Here is a 21,149-nt window from a genome sequence, read left to right as displayed (position 1 = left end):
AGCATCAAATTTTGAAATCATTAATGATAAACTTGTCAAAAATATGCAAGACCTGTAAATTGAAAACCATAAAACATTACTGAGAGAGAGAGAGAGAGAGAGAGAGGCCTTAGTCAGTTCAGGCTACTATAACAAATATCATAGACTAGGCAGCTATTTATTACAGTTCTGGAGGCTGTGAAGTCCAACACCAAGGTGCTAGCTGATTTGGTTCCTGGTTTGCTGACCCTCTATGATTTGCAGACAGCCACATTCTTGCTGTATTCTCACACTGGGAAGAGAAAGAGGGCTCTGGTCTGTTCCTTTTTTTATAAGGTCATTAATCCATCATGATGGCTCTGCCTTCACGACCTCTTCTAAACCTAATGACCTCTCGAAGGCCTGATCCTACTTCCAGATACCATTATATTGAGGATTAGGACTTCAATATATGGATTTTGAAGTAGCACAAATATTCAGTTCATTGCAAAAGTTTAAAACAATACAAGTACATAAATTCTTGTTCAGGATTTTGAATCTATAGGTTAAATGTGATCTCCAGCCACCTTTTAAAAATATGAACTGCTTTTATTTTTATAGAAATCAACATTCAGATTAAAAATTCTTGCAGAAATAAATTTAATGTATAAAATCCATAAGGACCTTAAAAAATAAATTTGGAGGCTTAAAACCTAATTTTGAGATTTATCATAAGGAAACTAATAAAGACAGCATACTATTGGCACAAAGATGGCAAAATAAATCAATTGGTCAATGAATAGACTCACACATATATGCCTAATTGATTTTTGAGAAAGGTGACAAGGCAATTGAATGGGGAAAGGATAACCTTTCTCAAAAATTGTGTTAGGACAATTGGTTAGCCATATGTGAAAATAGGAACCTTGATTCATATCTTATTACAACTAATACAAGATGCAAGTAAACAAAATACAGAATGAAAATAGAAAATCATTGAGACAGCAAAGATTAAAAGAATAGCAAAAGACTATGGAAATTACTATTCACCTACAAATCTGAAAACTGAATAACATGAATTAATTCCTCCAAAAATAAAAACAACCAAAAATTGGATCAAGAAAAACATGGAATTCAAATACACAATTAGTATTAAACAATTGCAATGTTAATCAAAATATTCCCCTTTAAAAATATTTTAGAGAAAATTTTCATGTTTTTAGGTGGAGAATTCGTATGCTCTTGGATGAGATGTTTTAATATTATAAAATATCAATCATCCACAAATTAATTTATATATTCAGTGTTTTCTCAGTCCCAGTAGATTTGCTTGAGGAAATCAAGAAACTTTTCTCTACATTTACATATCACAAGAAAATCCTCACAGTGAATGATAGGGGATATGTAAGACGATGTCCTTTGCAGCATTACTTGTGGTGGTGGAGTGTTGGAGGCATTCTGTGGTTCCATCACTCGGAGAGTGGAAGGTAAAATGGGAGCAATCCATACTGGAGGGTATAATGCCACAGGTAGAATCAATGGAGAGCACATAGAAACATGAATGACTTTAAAGATATAATACTGAAAGGAAAATAAGAGACAAAGACAATAAGAGATAAAATGAAATAGGCAAGACAACATCATTTTAATAACTTCAAATATAAACACAAAACAATAATAAAAACTTGCAGCAACACAATAAAACAAAAATGAATACATTAAATTGATTAATGGTTGCCTATTGCAATATTGGAGAGGTGCGGAACTGGAAGTGGGATATGAAATTAGAAATAAGTGCATCAGTAAATGAAGCAAGAACACAGCCTTGCATAGACCCAATGATAATGATGCTGTGTCATGAACTGAGAAGTTTAATTCACCCAGCCCTCTGAGCCTGAGATTCAAAAGAGATTAAAGCAAACAGCCAAGAAAAACACATGGAAAGCACACATTTAGAAACCAGTAACCATAGGTTACTGAAAGTCTACATAAAACTATTGAAAAGTAATTGCATGGTTTTCTTCCTTTTCTGCTTAATCTCCAGCCTTTCCCTTCCTTGTTCTTTCACCTGAACTTACACTTGTTAAATTTCTCAAATTGTAAATAATAATAATAACAAAATATGCAATAACTCCTCCTTAACTTTATGCCATCCCTAGGTCTAGTCTCTTCTCGGCAAAAATTCTTTGTAAAGCAGTCTATGCCCAATGCTCTGATTCCCTACTTTTTAGTTCCTCAATACTCATTGTAAGTGGGCCATCGATCCACTGGCATACACATGGCATTATTTAGATATTTTAATATAATTATATATGTAATCAATAATATATTTTGTTTATTCAATTTAGCATATTTTAATATGGGAATATCCCATTTATCACTCTTGCTATATTAGATAAGTTTCTTGAGGTCACCCCATATATTATTCATCTTTGCATCCACTCACACGTCTTAGTACAGTGCCTTGCAATATTAAGTATCTGAAATATTAATAGTAAATGAATTAACAGAGCTTTGATTTTAAATAAGTAAAAAGGTCCAGTCATAGACAAAATTGAGAAGTTGGCATATTTTACTTTGCAGTCTCAATCTACCTTTGCTTTTCTTTGTGTCATAGTTATACAGTCCAGGCCTATATTCTGGTCTCAACACTTATGGTCTAAATATGTTGAGAAAGATATTTAGCCTCTCCAACTTTCATTTCCTCATCTATGAAACGCAAATACTTATTACCTATCACATAGGGCTCTTATGAGAAATCAATAAAATAAGGCTTATATCATTGCCTCGCCCACTATATGCAAGAACTCAAAAATGATTGAAAGTACTTTCATTACATAGCAATTCCATTCCTTTATTCCTTTTCCCACCTTCTTTTTTCTTGCTCTCTACTTCCTGTCAAAATTGGAGATAATCAGATCTCAGTTATTTAAGTTATAAGACAAGGTTGTCACTCCACAGTCCTGGCTTCTGTGGAATATCAGTCCTGGAGTCTAGAGGATGGTCTGACAGGCCAAACTAGGCATAAAAAAAATAAACCCAGGAAATGCCTATGCTATTAAGATAAACAATAATTTGGTTTTGCAGAGTTAGGGGAGTGAGAGCTTGGACTAAAGATGCTATCAGCAGAACACATGAGACATTTTCCCAGGCAGTAGGGCATAGCATTGATAGAATTTGAAGTTGAAAGCACACTGAAATTTAGACAATTTTTGAAATGTAGCAGCTCACACTGGAAACTTGGGGATTGATTTCAAATCACATGAGGTTTGGAGATTCACAAGGGTAGGAGATTGGGAATTAAGAGAGAATTCAGTCTAGAGAGAGACAGAGACTTATGCATTGTCATGGACAACATTGGTTTCCAACTAAATATATGTTCCTTCTTCTCCTTTGCTAAACAACACACAATATGGGAATGTATCTTTCCGCATGCAGTAAATGTTCTTCAGGTGAAGCTGACACACCCCTAGTTCCAGGAAGAGGGTTGATTGAGAAAAGGGTGGTCCAGACCATTTTTATATTGATTGGTGCCAATGAAGCAACACCCAGAATTTTGTGGCCTACCTTAAGAATCTGGCCCAGTAATTGACTTAAGACTCCATTTGTGCTAATAAGAGACAAGTGAAGGCATGCTGGGGATTTGGGGAAAGAGGTTTTCTCATTTGCATTTGCTTTGTTGCCAGAAACAATCCCACTCTCCAGTTCAGAAAGATCTGGTATAAGATGTGAATCCTGGAAGTACTATGCCATTTTTCCCTTTACTGGGAAGTCAACCATAACAGAGAATGCTAAACACTTACCAAAACCTGTTTCCTGTTTTGCCTGGCATTATAAGATATTTTCTATGCATTTTGTACCTAGGGATAGCACATATCCATATAACTAAATTCTGTTTTTGTCACTTCTGGGCAAAGTGAAAACAAGAAGGTATGCCTCCCCTATGCTCTCTTTTGCTGTACACCAGCTGAATGAGGAAAACTCTGAGCACTTATAAGAGAGTGTAACTACATGTTGGGAAGAGTCCACGTTCCTGAATGATGACCTAGAAGGCTGTTACCACCAGAAATATTCACATTGGATGATGATGTGAATGGGAAGTTAATTTTTGTCGTTTAAATCCTCTAATAATTCAAGATGTATCTATTGCTAGCAGTTAATTAAACCAGAATTAACGTCACACAGGGAAGATAGGATAGAGATAGAAAAGCAACCATGTTACATTTTCTTAATCCAGTCTATCATTGATAGGCATTTGGGTTGGTTTCAAGTCTTTGCTATTGTGAATAGTGCTGCAATAAACATATGTGTGGAATGATAGACTGGATAAAGAAAATGTGGCACATATACATCATGGAATACTATGCAGCCATAAAAAAGAATGAGTTCATGTCCTTTGCAGGGACATGGATGAAGCTGGAAACCATCATTCTCAGCAAACTAACACAGGAACAGAAAACCAAACACCACATGTTCTCACTCATAAGTGGGAGTTGAACCATGAGAACACATGGACACAGGGAGGGGAACATCACACACCAGGGCCTGTCAGAGGGTGGGGGGATAGGGGAGGTGTAGCATTAGGAGAAATATCTAAGTAGATGACAGGTTGATGGGTGCAGCAAACCACCATGGCACATGTATACCTATGTAACGAACCTGCACGTTCTGCACATGTATCCTAGAACTTAAAGTATAATAAAAAAGAAAAAGAAAAAAAAAAAAGGAAGAAAAGAAAAGCCACCATGTCCCCAATGATACTGTTGAGCTGTTCAACCAAACAATCTCTGAAACTCAACCCAAATCTTCCAGTAACGGGAACAAATAAATCTCTATTACTGTTTAAATAGTGTGAGTTGGATTTTCTGTTTTTAGCTGAAAGGTAATATTATGAAGAATAAGACAAAAACCAATCCATGGACACAGGTTACAAGGTTAAGCTAAGTCATGAAGAACAAGGCAAACATATCTATTGAACAGAACTAGGTTACAAGATGAGCCGGGTCCTAGCAAGAAAGCAATAAAGCCAATTTGATGTTAAACTGTCAATGAATCCAGGATATTTGTATTTTCTATGCGCCTTAATCAAAATCACCAGACAGTTGGGTTATAGCTGTACCTGTAGGTGGAGTTCAGGTGGCCCCAAGCATAGTGGAGGCTAGACTATATAAGCAGGAAGCCAACTTCCCATTACACCAGGAAAATAAATTAGGGATTGGCTGGACTGCAGCAGATACAAGTCTGTTCCAAGTAGCTGACGGGGATACAACGTTCTTTTAATGCTGTTCTGCACTAACGTAAAACCAAACCTACACGTCCATGCCCGTCCAAACCTCTTTACATCTTCTCCTTACTTACTATCCATATATTATTTCCTGTTGTTAATATTTCACACTTTCTCTGGTAATCCGCCCATATTTTCCAATACATTTTATTTTTTATTACTCTATTTCATTACTACAGAACTATATTTTAAGCATTTAATCTCTTCTGTTATACACTGGAATGCATGTCCCCACTTCCTCTGTTATCTTGGCCTCTACTAATATTACTTATGAGAAAACATGTCATTGCAATAAATCCTTTTCATTGGTAAAAATTTAATGGTAATGTTACAGCAAGAGCATTCATTCATAATGAATATACCTTAATTATTTCAAGAAATTTCTAAAGATAATTTTTTTGCACATTTGGGGAGAATTATTTAACAGTAATGAATCAATAAACAACATAATCTATTTGACATAAATAGACCATACTCTAATTTCTATTCTAAAATCTAATAGAAATGGCTATCTTTATTTCTACTCTTAACTCTATTGTTTTACCTGCAAATTATAATGAATTTTAAGGTTCTTAAAAAATAAAGAGTTTGTGCTATCTGTGATTCTGGTAGCTCAGTATATATTTACAATTGCAGCTGCAGTGACCAAGAGGCTAGCATTCAAAAGTGCTCTGAAGAAGGGACTGGAAAGTATTCAAATTCAAACTTTTTCACAGTTAATCATGAATTATATTTGACTTCAAATGAGGAGATGACAACAATTACTTTCAAATCAGGAAAATATTTGAAGTTTAATAAGATAAAATTTAATATACAGTCATCTGAATTTGTTGGAGATGAGGGTAGAAATAGAAATAAAGCTCATACAACCACCCAGACCACTTCTAACCGAATCAAAAATATATTCTGAGTATTTGCCAGTGAATAGTATTGTTTTTGGACCTCTAGTAAACTAGTAGACATTAGCTGTGATCTCTCCCTTGAGACTTCTTAAACTCAATGATTTTATTAAGGATTTGATTCTCCTGTTGAAGAGAAAACTCTTTATAATTGAGTGAAAAATTACATCAAACATAAAAAAAGTATTGTTTTAGACAAAGTAAAAATTATTTGGTAAGGTGAAGGCTTGATTTTTCTTATAAAAATATTTATTTTTCTCCACCTGCAGACTGGACACTGTGAGTCCAGCAGGTTACCACAAATCAGATAGTCATTCTATCTGATACTCATGCAAAGAGATTAATTATAATCAGAAGAAAACTGTAACACATTGAAATAATTACATGATAGTAAGTAGACTGTTCCAAATCCTACTACTGAATAAGTAATTGCCTAAGGAATTCTTTATATTACTTTTGTAAATAATGGCAAAAAATATTGTATTCATATAAATTTTCCTTGGGTTGAAGGTCTAAAATCCTAGACGGATGTCTAAATAAATTTTCAATGAAAAACCAACATATTGTAGTGTACTCTAATAGATTTGAGCTAATCTGAATGTGACCTCTGTTAAAGCTATTAAAATAGAGGGATTTCAGTGAAGGAAATGTTAAAACTTAGTATTAAGTAACAAAGAACTGCCTACTACTCTGCTCAACCAAACACAGGGAAGTAATATTTCCAGCTAAAGTTTTGAGAAACAGAAAAAAGTTTAGAATGCTTTTCAAATATTAGCCTGATAAGTAAAATTTTGACAGAGGAAAAACACTGATGCTTAAGTTAAATAAAACCTTCATCTACATTGATTCATGACCTTGTCCTCAACTAATACAAAGTACAGAAGGCATTATAAATCATGTTGTATTGGATGAAATTGATTTCATTATCACAGCTTTTAGATTTTTCCATACACAGAAGGAAGAGTTAGGGATTTAAAAACAAACTACAAAAATTAAAGTATCTCTACAATTTTGGAATATTAGTATATTACACTGCTAAAGTCACAGTTCCTCAATGAGATGGCATATTTTACATTTTGCACAAGCCTTCTGTTATATTCATTATTTTCCTAAGACAATGCTGTGAATGCTATATGGTCTAAGGAGTAGAAAAGTGTGACTTTAAGAATAGTTGTACAAAATTGGAGGCATTTACTTTTCTGAAGGAAAGGGCCATTGAACACTTAGTTAATTTGAAATTATTATAGCTCTTTTACCACTCTGATGCAAACATTTGTTTTCTCATACCTTGAGATGAAGAAATAGCAAACTTCAATATTTTTCTTGGAAGCAAATAGTAATCATCCCATATATGTTTTTATTGTATGTCATCCTTTGAAGGAAAGATACCCAAAGCTGGTCTGGCACCCACATTGAGGCCATGTTGTTCTTCTGTTGAATGCAAACAATATATAAACAATCCCAGAGATCACCAGGATCAGATAAGGCCACTATGACCCTGGTAAAGTGAGATAAAAACAAAACCAGATCCTAATCGTGTTTGAACACAGATACAAACCAGGTCACTCTAAACAAAAAAAAATTACCAAAACCTCCCTCTCCCAGCTAAGACGAATGACTGCCTTTTTAAAATTTAAAACAATTATAGCTTTATCCTCACTCTTTTGGCTTCAGAGATAAAATTTGTTAAGATATTCATTCATGGAATGACTCCTTCGTGACAGCACCAATGAGATAAACCCTCTTCCTTGAACTCTTTCTTCCTAGAATTCTCCCAGATCATCTACCACATGCCCCAATCTTACAATAAATTATTTTAAGATCATTCTTACTGAATGTCTTTGTCTTTGTGACACTTTAACAAAATACCTGAGACTGAGTCACGTTTAAATAATATAAGTTTCTCCTAGTTCTGGAGGTCAGAAAGTCCAAGATCAAGGAGCCAGTAGATTTGGTGTCTTGTGAGGATTGCTTTGCTTCATAAATGCACTTCTTGCTGCATCCTTATGTGACAGAGATGGTAGAAGGTCAAAAGGGACCTCATTAGTTCCATTGAGCCTTTTTATAAGGGCACTAATTCATTCATGAGGTGAAGCTCTCATGACTTAGTCGCTTTCCAAAAGGTCCTACCTCTTAATACTGTTATATTGGAGATTAAGTTTCAACACGAATTTTGAAAGTGACACAACATGTAAACATAGCACTAAGATGCCCAACAATTCCTGGTGGTTGTTTGACTCATGGACATAAGCTTTATGCTATTAGTCTCAGTTTGACATAGATGCTATTAATATATTTGACATAAATAGACCATACTCTAATTTCTATTCTAAAACCTAATAGAAATAACTTACTCTCTTTATTTCTACTCTTAAGTCTATTACATATTTCACTTTACAGGTTGATAAAATCTTTGATTATATATAAATTAGTTATCTTTGAATGACTAACAAATAGCCTTCTCTCTGAACATTAGAAAATAAAATCAACATTTTGAAAAGGTGGTTTAATTAACAAGTATGGCATAGTTGCAAGATAAGGAAAAATAATAAGTGACCCCTCACTGTGTCATCTTAAAATATGCATATAGTAAAGTGCAAGAACTACTTTCAGATATTTTTCATATTCAGATGGGGGCAGAGTCCTAGGATCAACGAATGCAACTATTCACGTTGTGTTGTAAGTCTTCAATAAAGACTTGATTAATGTAAGGCAAGTTAAAAACACAGAAATCAAGTGGTGTTTTGATACCATTTGATGGTATTGTTACTGGTGGAAAGTATTCTAGTTATGGGTGGTGAATCTGTACAGATCTGCAGCAACCTCAGTTCTTGCCTTCTCAGAAGAAAGAATTCGACCAAGGAGCATAAGGCAGGAAAAGAGACCAACGCAAGTTTTAGAGCAGGAGTAGAAGTTTATTTTAAAAGGCTTTAGAACAGGAAAGAAAGGAAAGTACCTTGGAAGAGACCCAAGCGGGCACCTGAAGGTCAAGTGCGGTGTTTAACCTTGATCCTAGGACTTTATACGCTGGCCCCCTTCCCGAGAATTTTCGCTTAGGATGGGCTGCTCGCATGCGCAGTGCCCTCCTTACCCTTGGGAGGTGAGCACGCGCAGTGTGTTTCAGAAGTTGTACACATGCCCATCTGAGGCTTTCTTCCCTTTTCCAGTGGTGTGTCCCCAGAAGGTCATACTCCGCCATTTTTGTATCTTAATGCACATGGCTGGGAAGTTACTTCTCCCTGGTGTCTGGATTCATGTAACACTTTAGTGCAACAGGTGTGGACCATCAGGAAATAGTCTCTCCCTGGTGCTGGCTGCCAATTTAACACTTTTAGAGAGGAAATGCGATAACTGCCAAACCATCACCTGACATTCCTAGTGGGTGGGGGAGAGCCCTCTCCTTCCCTGCTCATGCCTGTCTAACTATCTAACTACCTGTAACAGTATTAACTCCAAACAATATACAGTGCCTAATTCATGCTTTGCCAAATCACTCACGACATACCTCCTGGTTTCCAAATGATTATACACAAAGAACACAAGCAAAAGGGAGATCAAATAACCTTTTGACTCATATCTGAACAGGTATTAGTGCAGATTGCTGGTAAAGGCTTGATACACAGAGTCTACACAGGTTCTAAGCTTAAAGCTTGCAAGGGATCCTGCTTTGCTCTTAAATATTAATATTGGGATGAGACAAGCATGTCCATATGTGTCTCAGTGGCAAAAAAAAAAAAAAAGAAAAGATGGATGGTGTGGACAGAGAGAGAGAGAGAGAGAGAGAGAGAGAGAGAGAGAGAAAGTCTTGAGAATATTACTCAGCTCCAAGAGAGAGGGAGAGAAAATACGTGACAGGCTGTGTGAAACCCAGATATCTTCAAGTGAGAGACAGACTCTGTGTCCATTTCCTGACACAGCTGCAGTGTATCAGAGACAACTAAGACACAGTACCCTACTATATGGTAAAATATACCACGAATGCACAAATGAATGCTTTATGCTCTACTCCATCATACTAATACCTCCTTTTCCTTTAGAGGAGCAAGCAATTTGGAGACCAGATTACCTATGTTCCCAAACCTCAGCTCTACCTCTTATGTTCAAATCCTAGCTGGGTGTGTTTGGACAAATTATTTTGGCTTTCTATGCTCTTTCCTCATGCATAAGCTGAGAATAATAAAATTACCCATTTCATGGGGCTTTTCTGAGGCTTTTGTGAGGATCGGTTTTTGGAATATGAGATCCTAAAGTGTATCAAGATAATTCTGTTCATCTTACATCTAGTTGTCAATGCATACAACTGATTATTTTGTACCTTCCTGGGTAAAGACAGGCAGACAATTTAGTCTATGCCAAAAAAATGCATCAGAACAGACATTAATTAGGCTATCTCCAAGGTTTCAACATATACTAGATTAAAATATCACTCCCTAATTTATTATGAATTACAAAGTATGCCTATCCACACTTTTCAATCATGTTCATTAGGAGAGGTTTTTCAATTAGTACTACATGGTGGCTTAGCTCAACAATAATGTCAGTTAAGAAAAATGCCTCCAATTTGTAACTCTCCTTCTTACTAAGGTTTTACAGAAAAATTAAATTTAAAATTAATTCCTTTCGCAGATTTTAATAAAAAGAAATTAAACTTTAAAAGTATTCCACCTCCAAGTTTTCTCATTCTCTGCAAATGGATTTAACTAGGGGGCTTGGTAGAATTTTAGTATTTTTCTCAGTCAACCTAACTAGAATCAATAGCCAGCACTGTAATATTTTCAAAGTTGGATTGATTCAATCCCAAGTCTTAAGTAGTCTCGTTTTTCAATATCTGAAATGGTTAACACAGACTAGGCTGGGCACAGTGGCTCATGCCTGTAATCCCAGAACTTTGGTAGGCCAAGGCAGGAGGATTACTCCAGGTCAGGAGTTCGAGACCAGGCTGGCCAACATGGTGAAACCCCATCTCTACTAAATATACAAAAATTAGCCAGGCATGGTGGCGTGCAACTGTAATCCCAGCTACTTGGGAGGCTGAGGCAGGAGAATCACTTGAACTACAAGACTATCACAAAACTAGTCTTCTACCCAAGAAATTAATAAGAAAAATGCAAGTTCTTACAAAAAATGATTCCAAACAAGATGATGGTATCAGACAGGACTTCAACACTGACTATCTTATAGCAAAGTATGTACTGTACTGTCCTATGTAGCAAAGCAACTTATAATGCTTGTGGCTCTAGGGGCCCAAACGATGTCATCAAGCCTCTTTCTCTCTCCCCTTTTGCCTTCTCTTGGGCTCTGCATTGTTCTGTGCAGACTTCATTCACAGACAAGCCTTTCAAAATAGTGGTCCCCAACAACTTGAAGTTTACATAATTCTCCAGAGTGGCAATTCCAGCAGAAAGATATATGCTCTGCCTGAGTTCAAAATGAAATAAAATAAAATCCTAGGATTTAGCCTCATTGGACTGATGTACCCCAAAATCATATACACATGAGAGATCAGATCAGATATATGATGTTTTCTGGGAAAATGGAAGGAGAGAGAAAAGATAAAAAGAAAATCTTTTTTTTAACATTCTCCAGAGTATAATCTGTGCATACCAGTTGTCCAGGGTTCATAATTTAAACAGTTTTGTGGGGAACATTTTGTTGAACAATTAATTTTACTGTCACATACTTTTCACTGTGCTCTGTAGAATTCAAGGGTTTTTTGTTTGTTTGTTTGCTGTTTGTTTAGTCCTCTGCTTTCGCTGTGAAACCTTCATAATCCCTGCCTCCAGTATCCCAGTAGGAATCCATATAACTTCTGTCATGTGTTTTTCTCACAAATCTCATGGTAGCTAGTGCTATTGTGCTGCTGCTGTTGGCATTTCTCAAACCCCTATGTTAGAGGCTAAATTTGAAGCAATAAATTTTGTCTTATATTAGTACTCAAACATAATCTATCCTTTTCTTTAAGATACTTTTTCTTAAGACATTATAAAGTCCTTGTTCTCTCCTTATTTCGGACTGTAGCCTGACTTGACTTTCAACAAAGAATCAAATGATTTTCTTAGATTCAACTAAGAAAATAGAGGAAAGGAATAAGAGAAAAAGAAAAAGAAACCCACATATAAACACTGAAAATAAAATAAAAAGCTGTAGACTCTGAGATTTCCAATTTTATGCCACATACCCATTCCAGGAACTAACAATACAGATGCCAAACGTCTTTTTACACTTAATCTCTGTTTGAGATTTCCCTGGCTCTGGCAGGCTTGTGTAAGAAAAAATGTTAAATAAAAATTTTTTTTTTATTTTTTTTGTGGTGAGCGTAACCAGTTGCTCAGTTGCTAGCAAGAACAATTCCTTCTCCTTGCCTCCAGGGCCCCTGAAGAAGAAAAAGAAAATATTTATCTCTGGCCATGATGTGATCCCTGTTTACTCACTTTAAGGTCCCAAATAAGCCTGCTCTATAGCTGGATCATTTTTCCAAACAACAAATACCAGCTGTCATATTTCCCCAAATCTTTGATGTCCTTATACAGCAATTTACTTCCAAATGCTGTCCCCCGTGAAGCTCCATACTTGAGATTGAGAAAGTAGGAACTGAGACTGGCTTGGATGTTATTTTGATAGCATTAGAATGTCCAAATCATGGTGTTTTGTGCAAGTAGCAAGTGATTCTGCATGATTGTAGCTTAGAGGGTGGCCAGCGTTGGGATGCTGAGTCTAAAAAAGTATGCTGAAGCTGTACTTTTGTTACTTATGCCAGACCGCATTTATTTCACTTATGCCACTTATGTTACCTTTGCCTGCATTTATGTTACCTCTAGATTTTACTCTGTAGGCAATGAGGATCTTCATGTAATGAAAGATGTGACATATTTTTATTAAATTCAGTATTAAAAACATGTATCTCAACTTTTATTAAACATTTATGTCCTTAATTGGACATTGCTTTCAGTTTAAAAGACTGTGTGAGCAATAGAAGTGCACGAGTTCAGAATTATCTTTTGGTATTTAATATGTAAGCCAACTGGGAATGGGAAATTATCATCAGAGCCACTTTGTTATCTTATGAAAGTATCTCAATACCTTATTGGTAATATTTTGACAAGTCTTGAGGATACTACTCAACTCCAAGAGTTAATCTCTAAGAAAGTACCACCAAATTCTGCTGATTTTCAAGCAATTAAACAGTGTAATTTGAGCCACTGAACTTAAATTGGATCTAAGTGCCAACAATATAGAACTACAGTGTCTTTTTAAAATGATCCTGCATACATGGGCTTCATTAGATCTCCTTGTAAATGCATCACCAAGAGTATTAGTATTGATGTTTCTTTGGTGACAAGGAACAGGAATCCATTCAAATAAAGAAGAAATGTTTCGAAGGGATATGAGGGAAAAGCACAATTGAGTCATGAATTGTGAAGCCATCAGGGCAACTACTTTTTCCATCCCTCTAGAGTCAAATTATTTCTCATTCTGTTTTCTTAGTAAGTCTCCTACTTCTTGCTACAAAAAGAACTTTCATTCCTGACAAAAATTTGCATGACTTGTGAATCTACATTCTTTGAAAGCCAAATTTCAAATTCTCACAGAAGTTCTGATTGGTCACTGATCATTCATTGCATTGTTATAGTTGGACTGTGGTCACATGCTACTTGTGAAGCTAATTGGACTCAGCTGTACATCAGGCATTGCTGGTGGTGAGAATTTCATAGCGAAGGCAAGGAATGTATGGGATAGCCTCTTATTGTGCTGGATCATTTCTTTTTAAAAAGCATTTTAAAAATTGTTCTGTAGAGACAGAGTCTCACTTTGTTGCCCAGGCAGGTCTTGAACTCCTTGCCTCACGGAATCCTCCCACCTTGGCTTCCCAAAGTGCTGGAATTACAAGTGTGAGCTGCTGTGCCTGGCCTATAATTTTTTTTAAACAAATGATAACCAAATGAATAGGCCACAATGACTATTGTAGAATTGACCTAACCTAGTGCCAGAATTTATACTACAATTAAAGATTAATAAACACAACCTTGAATATTGGTCTCATCTTTTCAAAAATCAAGTACATTAGATAAAATCAAGAGGATGAGAGTCATTTATAATAATGCTATTAATTCTTAAAGCTCTAAATAATTTTGCCCTAAAATTATATAAATTTTTATTTTATTAGAGTAATTATTTTACCAAACAATTGTAATTTGAAATTTAGAAAAATGTTATGAGATAAATTTATAAAGAAAAGAAAAGAGGTAACAACTAAGAGCAAAACCAGACTTATCACCATGGTAACTAGATTTTTACACACGCATTAATAGTGTTTCCAGAGTAAAGAACAAACAGAAAGTAGTAGACAAGAAATATTTACATTTGAAATAAGATGTGTAACTCTAATGTTTTATATGCTGCAATGCCACTAAAAGAACAATATTCACAAAAATGTTATTTTTCCTCTCTTTTCTGTCCTTTGATGCATGTCCAATTAAATAGTGAGATATGACAGTCTATGACTGGAATATGCTGTTATAACAAAGCAAAATGACAAGATTCTGCATGCTTGATCGCCTATTATTTCTTATTTCCCTCAAATGCAAGAATGGAAAAAAACTTTAAATGAGAGACTTTTAACAGAATTAACTTGCTTTTTAAAATAATATCACTCCTTAGAATTAAGAACAAACACACTGAAAACTTACTATGTTTCAGATAACATGACAAATGCTTTGCTTACAAGATCATAATTTGCTTTAACAACAGCTACATGGATAAAAGTTCTATGATTTTGTTTCCCATTTTACAAAGGAGGAAAGAGGATTATGGAAATTTAGTAGCAGAATGTTGGGGAGCCTGGAGAAGAACAGAAATGAAATGAAATGAAATGAAATGAAAAATCCTAACGGTGACCAGAAGAAAATTGTTCAAAAGGCAGCTGTTGCATGGAGAGAACAAGTTTTTGGCTAGGGTGACAGTTTATAAATAAATGGTCTTGTTAAGCCAGGTATTGGCATTAGCAGAGATTTACCACACTTAGTCTTGAGGAACAAGCTATAGGAAATGTTAATGCAAAGTTTTCATCTCAAACTCCTGAGATATACTTCAAATGGAACCATTTTTGTAATGGTGTTTATTTGGCACACTAATTATTCACATTCAAAGACAGAATCTCCCACAGAATCTCCTACTTGTACCATCTTTGGAAAATCACTAACACTCTTTAGTTTTTGATCCATTTATCTGAAGATTGTTTCTATGAGAACCGCAAGTTCTAATGTTCTGTAATTTTATGGAGACTTTTTTGGTTTATGTCAGCTCTGTCCTTCTCCTCTCTCAGCTATTTAGTTTCCTTATAAAGAATTCTGTTCATACATCTGTTTATTAAATCAAGCATTGGCTTTGTACCAGTCTTGAAGGAATTCACTTTTATTCATATTTAAATAATTGAGATGGTGAGTGCAACTCTTATGAAACTAAATCTCATAAAACTGTTTACATTTTCTCTGCTTCAAAAAGTAAATATGCCAATCTGAGTTTTTTTTTTTTTCCTTTAACAACTAGTATCATGGAAACCTAGAATGACTATGTCATCTGTACAATATGCTTTCCCAAGAAAATGAAGGTCACTTTGAACAAACAAATGATAGTCTGTGCCAGGTGGGAGTCTTCTGATTCATTAAAACCAGAGTGAACTTGCAGCATGTTGAACTCAAAGGAACCGGCAAACAACTACAACTAAAGCGAAATCCATGGAATTCAGAATTAACAGTTTTTTAAAAATACCTCATCAAATAATAATTTAGAAAATAGAAATACAGCTGACACTTCCTAATCATAATGAAGGTATAGTGGATACTAAATAGCAGGCAGTTGGATCTGATTTTAGAAGAAATTTTTATGTGCATTCTGTTATCTCCATTTACCATAAAACCACTGTACTGTGAATTTGTCATGAAATGATTTTATGAGATAATCAGTAAAATACTTACACCAGAAAAACCTTGATATGTCTTAAAAGGCCAGACTGGAAGTACAAAATCTTCTTGGAACTGGTCTTCTCTTGTTCTCAAATGTAGTTGAAAACCAATTTAATCAAATAGGAAAATCTAATTAAATCAGAAATGCTATCTTGTCTTGCTGATATTTTGTACCCATGATCTCAATTAAGCAAAGATTTAGACAGTCAATCAAGAGTTACAAAAGATATTTCAAATATTTAATTTGAGATCATAGTATCTTTAAGATCAACATCATACAAACGTGCTTAGGGGAAAATACATTTCCTTTCTGCAGTTTTCAGATATAATCAGTGAACATTTATCAGTGTCCAAATAAGTGAATTAAATTTTTGTTTTTAAAGTATTTAGAAAAAGCCATCACATATTACCTTACGCTGTTTGGTGGATGCATTTTCCTGAATCAAGAAAAGTATTTGATTTATAGAAAATTACAAAATTTTCTAAAGCCCCTTATTTTCCAAAGAAAACTTATTAACATTCCATAGAACTAATTCTTAGGATCAAACTAAAAAATGCTGGGTAAGTTACAGCTACAAGGTTACTATCGATATTCTTCTATACGGCATGAAAAGTCCACTAATAATTTATATCCATTTCCTTCTGTACTCTCCTGATGCCCTATGCTATTAATAGCAACACAGCCCTGGAATTATCCCTTTCTATACATTATAGATACAAAAAGCTCATTCTGGGGTCACTCTTTATTTCTCTGTTCTTAATGTGTACATTAGTTTGCTACAGCTACCATAACAAAATACCTCACACTGGATGGCTCAAACAACAGAAATTTATTTTCTCACAGTTCTATAGAATAGAATTCCAATATTAAGGTATCAGCAAGTAGTTTCTTTTAAGGGCTCTCTCCTGGACTTGCAGATGGCTGGCCATCTTGTCACCAGCCTTTTCTCTGTGTCTGCATTCCCATGATAGCTCTCTATGCTTCCAAATTTCCCCTTTTGATAAAGACAGCAATCAGATTGAATTAGGGTGCACTTATGTGACCTCAGTTACCCTTAATTACCTATTTAAAAGCCTTATCTCTAAATATAGTCACATTCTGAGGTACTGGATTCAGGACATCAAAATATGAATCTGTGATGTGTGCCCTCCTCCACCCCCACCTCCTGGTTGCTTTTAGATTTTCTCCTAATCACTAATTTTCAGAAATTTGCATGATGGGTTTTTGTGTGGTTTTTTTTTTTTTTTATATTTATCCTGTTTGGACTTTATTGTGTTTCTTTGATCTATGAACTAACAATATGTTTTAAAGTCAGAAAATATTTTGCCATTTTTGTTTCATATATATTTTAGGTCCTCTCCTTAGGAACTCAGATTACACATATGCTAAGCTTTTTCATTTCTGTAAACTGTGAGGCCCTTAATCATTTTTCTAGTGGGTTTTTATTCAGTCTTTTTAGCACCAATTTTTAAATGTTGTCTATTTATTAACAATATTAGCCCTTTTATGATGCTTTTTGCATGTATTTCCTCCCAGTTTATCATTTATCTTTTGAGTTTGTTTGTTTTTGTTGCTGAGTTGTTTTCTGGCATGTAGAAATTTTTTAAGGTAGTTGAACTTGTATTTCTTTTTTGTTTCTGATTTTGAACAATAGAAAGATGTTCCCATCGTGAGAATATAAAGGAATTTACATGTTTCCTTCTAGTACTTCTATGATTTTCTTTTTTTGCACTTAGTTTTTGTATTTATTTTGTTTACTTATTTTTTTATTTATTTTATATTCAGGGGGCTCATGTACAGGTTTGTTACCTGGGTATATTGCATGATGCTGGGGTTAGGGATAAAATTGATACTGTCACCAAGGTACTAAGCATAGTACCCAATAGTTAGCTTTTCAAACCCCACCCCACCTACTTCTTCACTCTAGTAATCTCTAGTGTCCATTATTGTCATCTTTATGTTCCTGAGTAGTAAATGTTTAGCTGTCTGAATGTTTCACTTATAAGTGGTTTTCTGTTCACATGTTAATTTGTTCTGGATAATGGCCTCCAGCTGCATCCATGCTGCTGCAAAGATATCATTTTAATTTTTTTAATGGCTGCATAGTATTCCATGCTGTATATGTACCACATGCTCTTTTTCTTTTTCTTTTTTTTTTTTTTTTTTTTTTTTTGAGACAGAGTCTCGCTCTATCGCCCAGGCTGGAGTGCAGTGGTGCCTCCCAGGTTCACGCCATTCTCCTGCCTCAGCCTCCCTAGTAGCTGGGACTACAGGTGCCTGCCACCATGCCCGGCTAATTTTTTGTATTTTTAGTAGAGACGGTGTTTCACTGTGTTAGCCAGGATGGTCTCGATCTCCTAATCTCGTGATCCGCCTGCCTCGGCCTCCCAAAGTGCTGGGATTACAGGCGTGAGCCACCACTCCCGGCCTGTACCACATGTTCTTCATCCAGTCCACCACTGCTGGGCGCCTATCTTGATTGCATTCCATGTCTTTGCTATTATAAATGGTGATGCAATGAACATGTTACTGTATGTGTCTTTTTGGTGGAATGATTTACTTTCATTTCAGTATATAGCCAACAGCAGGACTGCTGTGTTGAATGGTAGTTCTGTTTCAAGTTCTTTGAGAAATCTTCAAACTGCTTTCCACAGTGACTGAACTAAGGTACATTCCCACCAACAGTTATAAGCATTCCCTTTCTCTGCAGCTTCACCAGCATCTGTTGTTTTTTGACTTTTTGGTAGTAGCCATTCTGACAGGTGTGAGATGGCATCTCATGGTAGTTTTGCTTTGCATTTTTCTTATGATTAGTGATGTGGAGCCTTTTTTCATATGCTTGTTGGCTGCTTGTATGATTTCTTTTGAGAAGTGTCTGTTCATTTTTTTGCGTACTTTTAAATGAAGTTATTTGTTTTCTGCGTAATGAATTGTTTAAATTTCTTATAGATTCTGAATATTAGACCTTTTCTGGCTATGTAGTTTGTAAATATTCTCTCTCATTCTGTAGGTTGACTGTATAAAAAATAAAATACTTGGAATACATCTAGCCAAGGAGGTAAAAGATATCTACAAGGAGAACTACAAAACACTGCTAAAATAAATCATAGGTGACATAAATAAAAGGAGAAATATTTCAAGCTCAGGGATCAGAATAATCAATATTGTTGAAATGGCCATACTGCCCAAAGCAATCTACAGATTCAGTGCAATTCTTATTAAACTACCAGTGTCATTTTTCACCAAACTAGAAAAAAACTATTCTAAAATTCATATGGAACCAAAATAGACCCCAATTACCAAAGCAATCCTAAGGAAAAAGAGCAAAGCTGGAGATACCACATTACCAGAACTTTAAACTATATTATAAGGCTACAGTAACCAAAACAGCATGATACTGCTACAAAAACCGACACATCAACCAGTGGAACAGAATAGAGAACCCAGAAATAAAGCCACACACCTACAACCATCTCATCTTCAACAAAGTCAACAAAAATAAGTGATGGGAGAAGGACTCTCTATTCAATAAATGGTGTTAGGACAGCTGGTTAGACATATACAGAAGAATAAAACTGGACCACTATCTGTCATCATATATAAAAATTAACTCAAGACGTAGTAAATATTTAAATGTAAGACCTCAAACCATAAGAATCCTAGAAGAAAACCTAGGAAACACCATTCTTTCTGGATACCAGTCTTGGGAAAGAATTTATGACTAAGTCTTCAAAAGCAATTGCAATAAAAACAAAAAATTGACAAGTGGGACCTAATTAAACTAAAGAGCTTCTGCACAGAAAAAGAAACAATAAACAGAGTAAACAGGTAACCTACAGAATAATTGATTTTTTATTTTGAGTTTATTATTTGGATTTTGTGAAGTATGCTTTAAATTTTATGTTTTTTTCCCACTGATTATCATTTGTCCCAACATCTTTTATTAAAATTCCATCATTTTGCCATGTTTAATATATACTAAATTTTTATATGAACATGGTCTATTTCTGATTTTACTATTCCCTTTCATTAGCCTTCTGTTTATTAACTTACAAGTAACACAATGTTTAAGTATGGGAGCTTTGTAGTATTTTAAATAACTGTTAAACTAGTCACCTGCAATTGGTCTTCTGTTTTATGATTTGATCTTTTTAATTTCATAAGAACTTTAGAATCAACTTTTCTACCTCCAGGGGAAAAAAGTTATATTTTTATTGACATCATATTAAATTTATGAATTATCTAAAGGAGATAATCATGCATGAGGCTTTTGTAATGTTGTATTGCAACTGATGTCTTCCCATTTAGTGAGGCTTACTTTTCTGTATTTCATGAGTGTTTTAAAGTTTTCCTCAATGTGGGCTTTGCATATTTGTTATATTTATTCATAAATATTTTATCTTTTATTTTGTAGCAATTACAAAAGTGTTTTTTTAACATCATCTCATTATTGTTCATGTACTTGTAGACCATTGATTTTGTGTGTTAACTTATTTTCCTGCTACTTTAATTAATTCATTTATTATTTCAGTTCACTATCAGTTTCATTGGAGGGTATTGAGAGGCATAACTTGATGGAGTTTTTTGGGAGCTGGAACACACAGGAAGCAAAGTAATATTGTTTGAAGACATTAGAATGAACATCAGTTCTCCTCCTTCTGAATCCAGTACTAGATGGCAATCTAGAATCATGAAAGCTGAACTTAGACATTAGCTGTGAGAGGAGAGTGGTCTGAATTATAAGTTAGACAGTTAGCCTGCCTCTCCTTTTCGAGATTTTAGGTATTCTTTGCCTACAAGGAGAGGAACTTCTAGATGTATCCGTATTTTCTTGCCCTTGTTAAGCTTTGTGGAGATAGAAAACTTGAAATTTGAAAGTTCCCCTTGGGCCTCTGAAGGTTCATTAAAAATTACTGACATGAAGCAGATTAATAGGAGAAAAGTGTACAAAACTATTTAATGTGTATACATAGGAAAATCACTGAGTGATTTCCTATCCCACAGCATGGTTCAGGAAAAGAGAAATTCTGTTGAGTGGATTACTA

Source organism: Pan paniscus, chromosome 3 (assembly GCF_029289425.2).
Source record: "Pan paniscus chromosome 3, NHGRI_mPanPan1-v2.0_pri, whole genome shotgun sequence".
Lineage (NCBI taxonomy): Eukaryota > Metazoa > Chordata > Mammalia > Primates > Hominidae > Pan > Pan paniscus.
The sequence above is the reverse complement of the archived record's forward strand: the minus strand, read 5'-3'. Positions refer to the sequence as shown.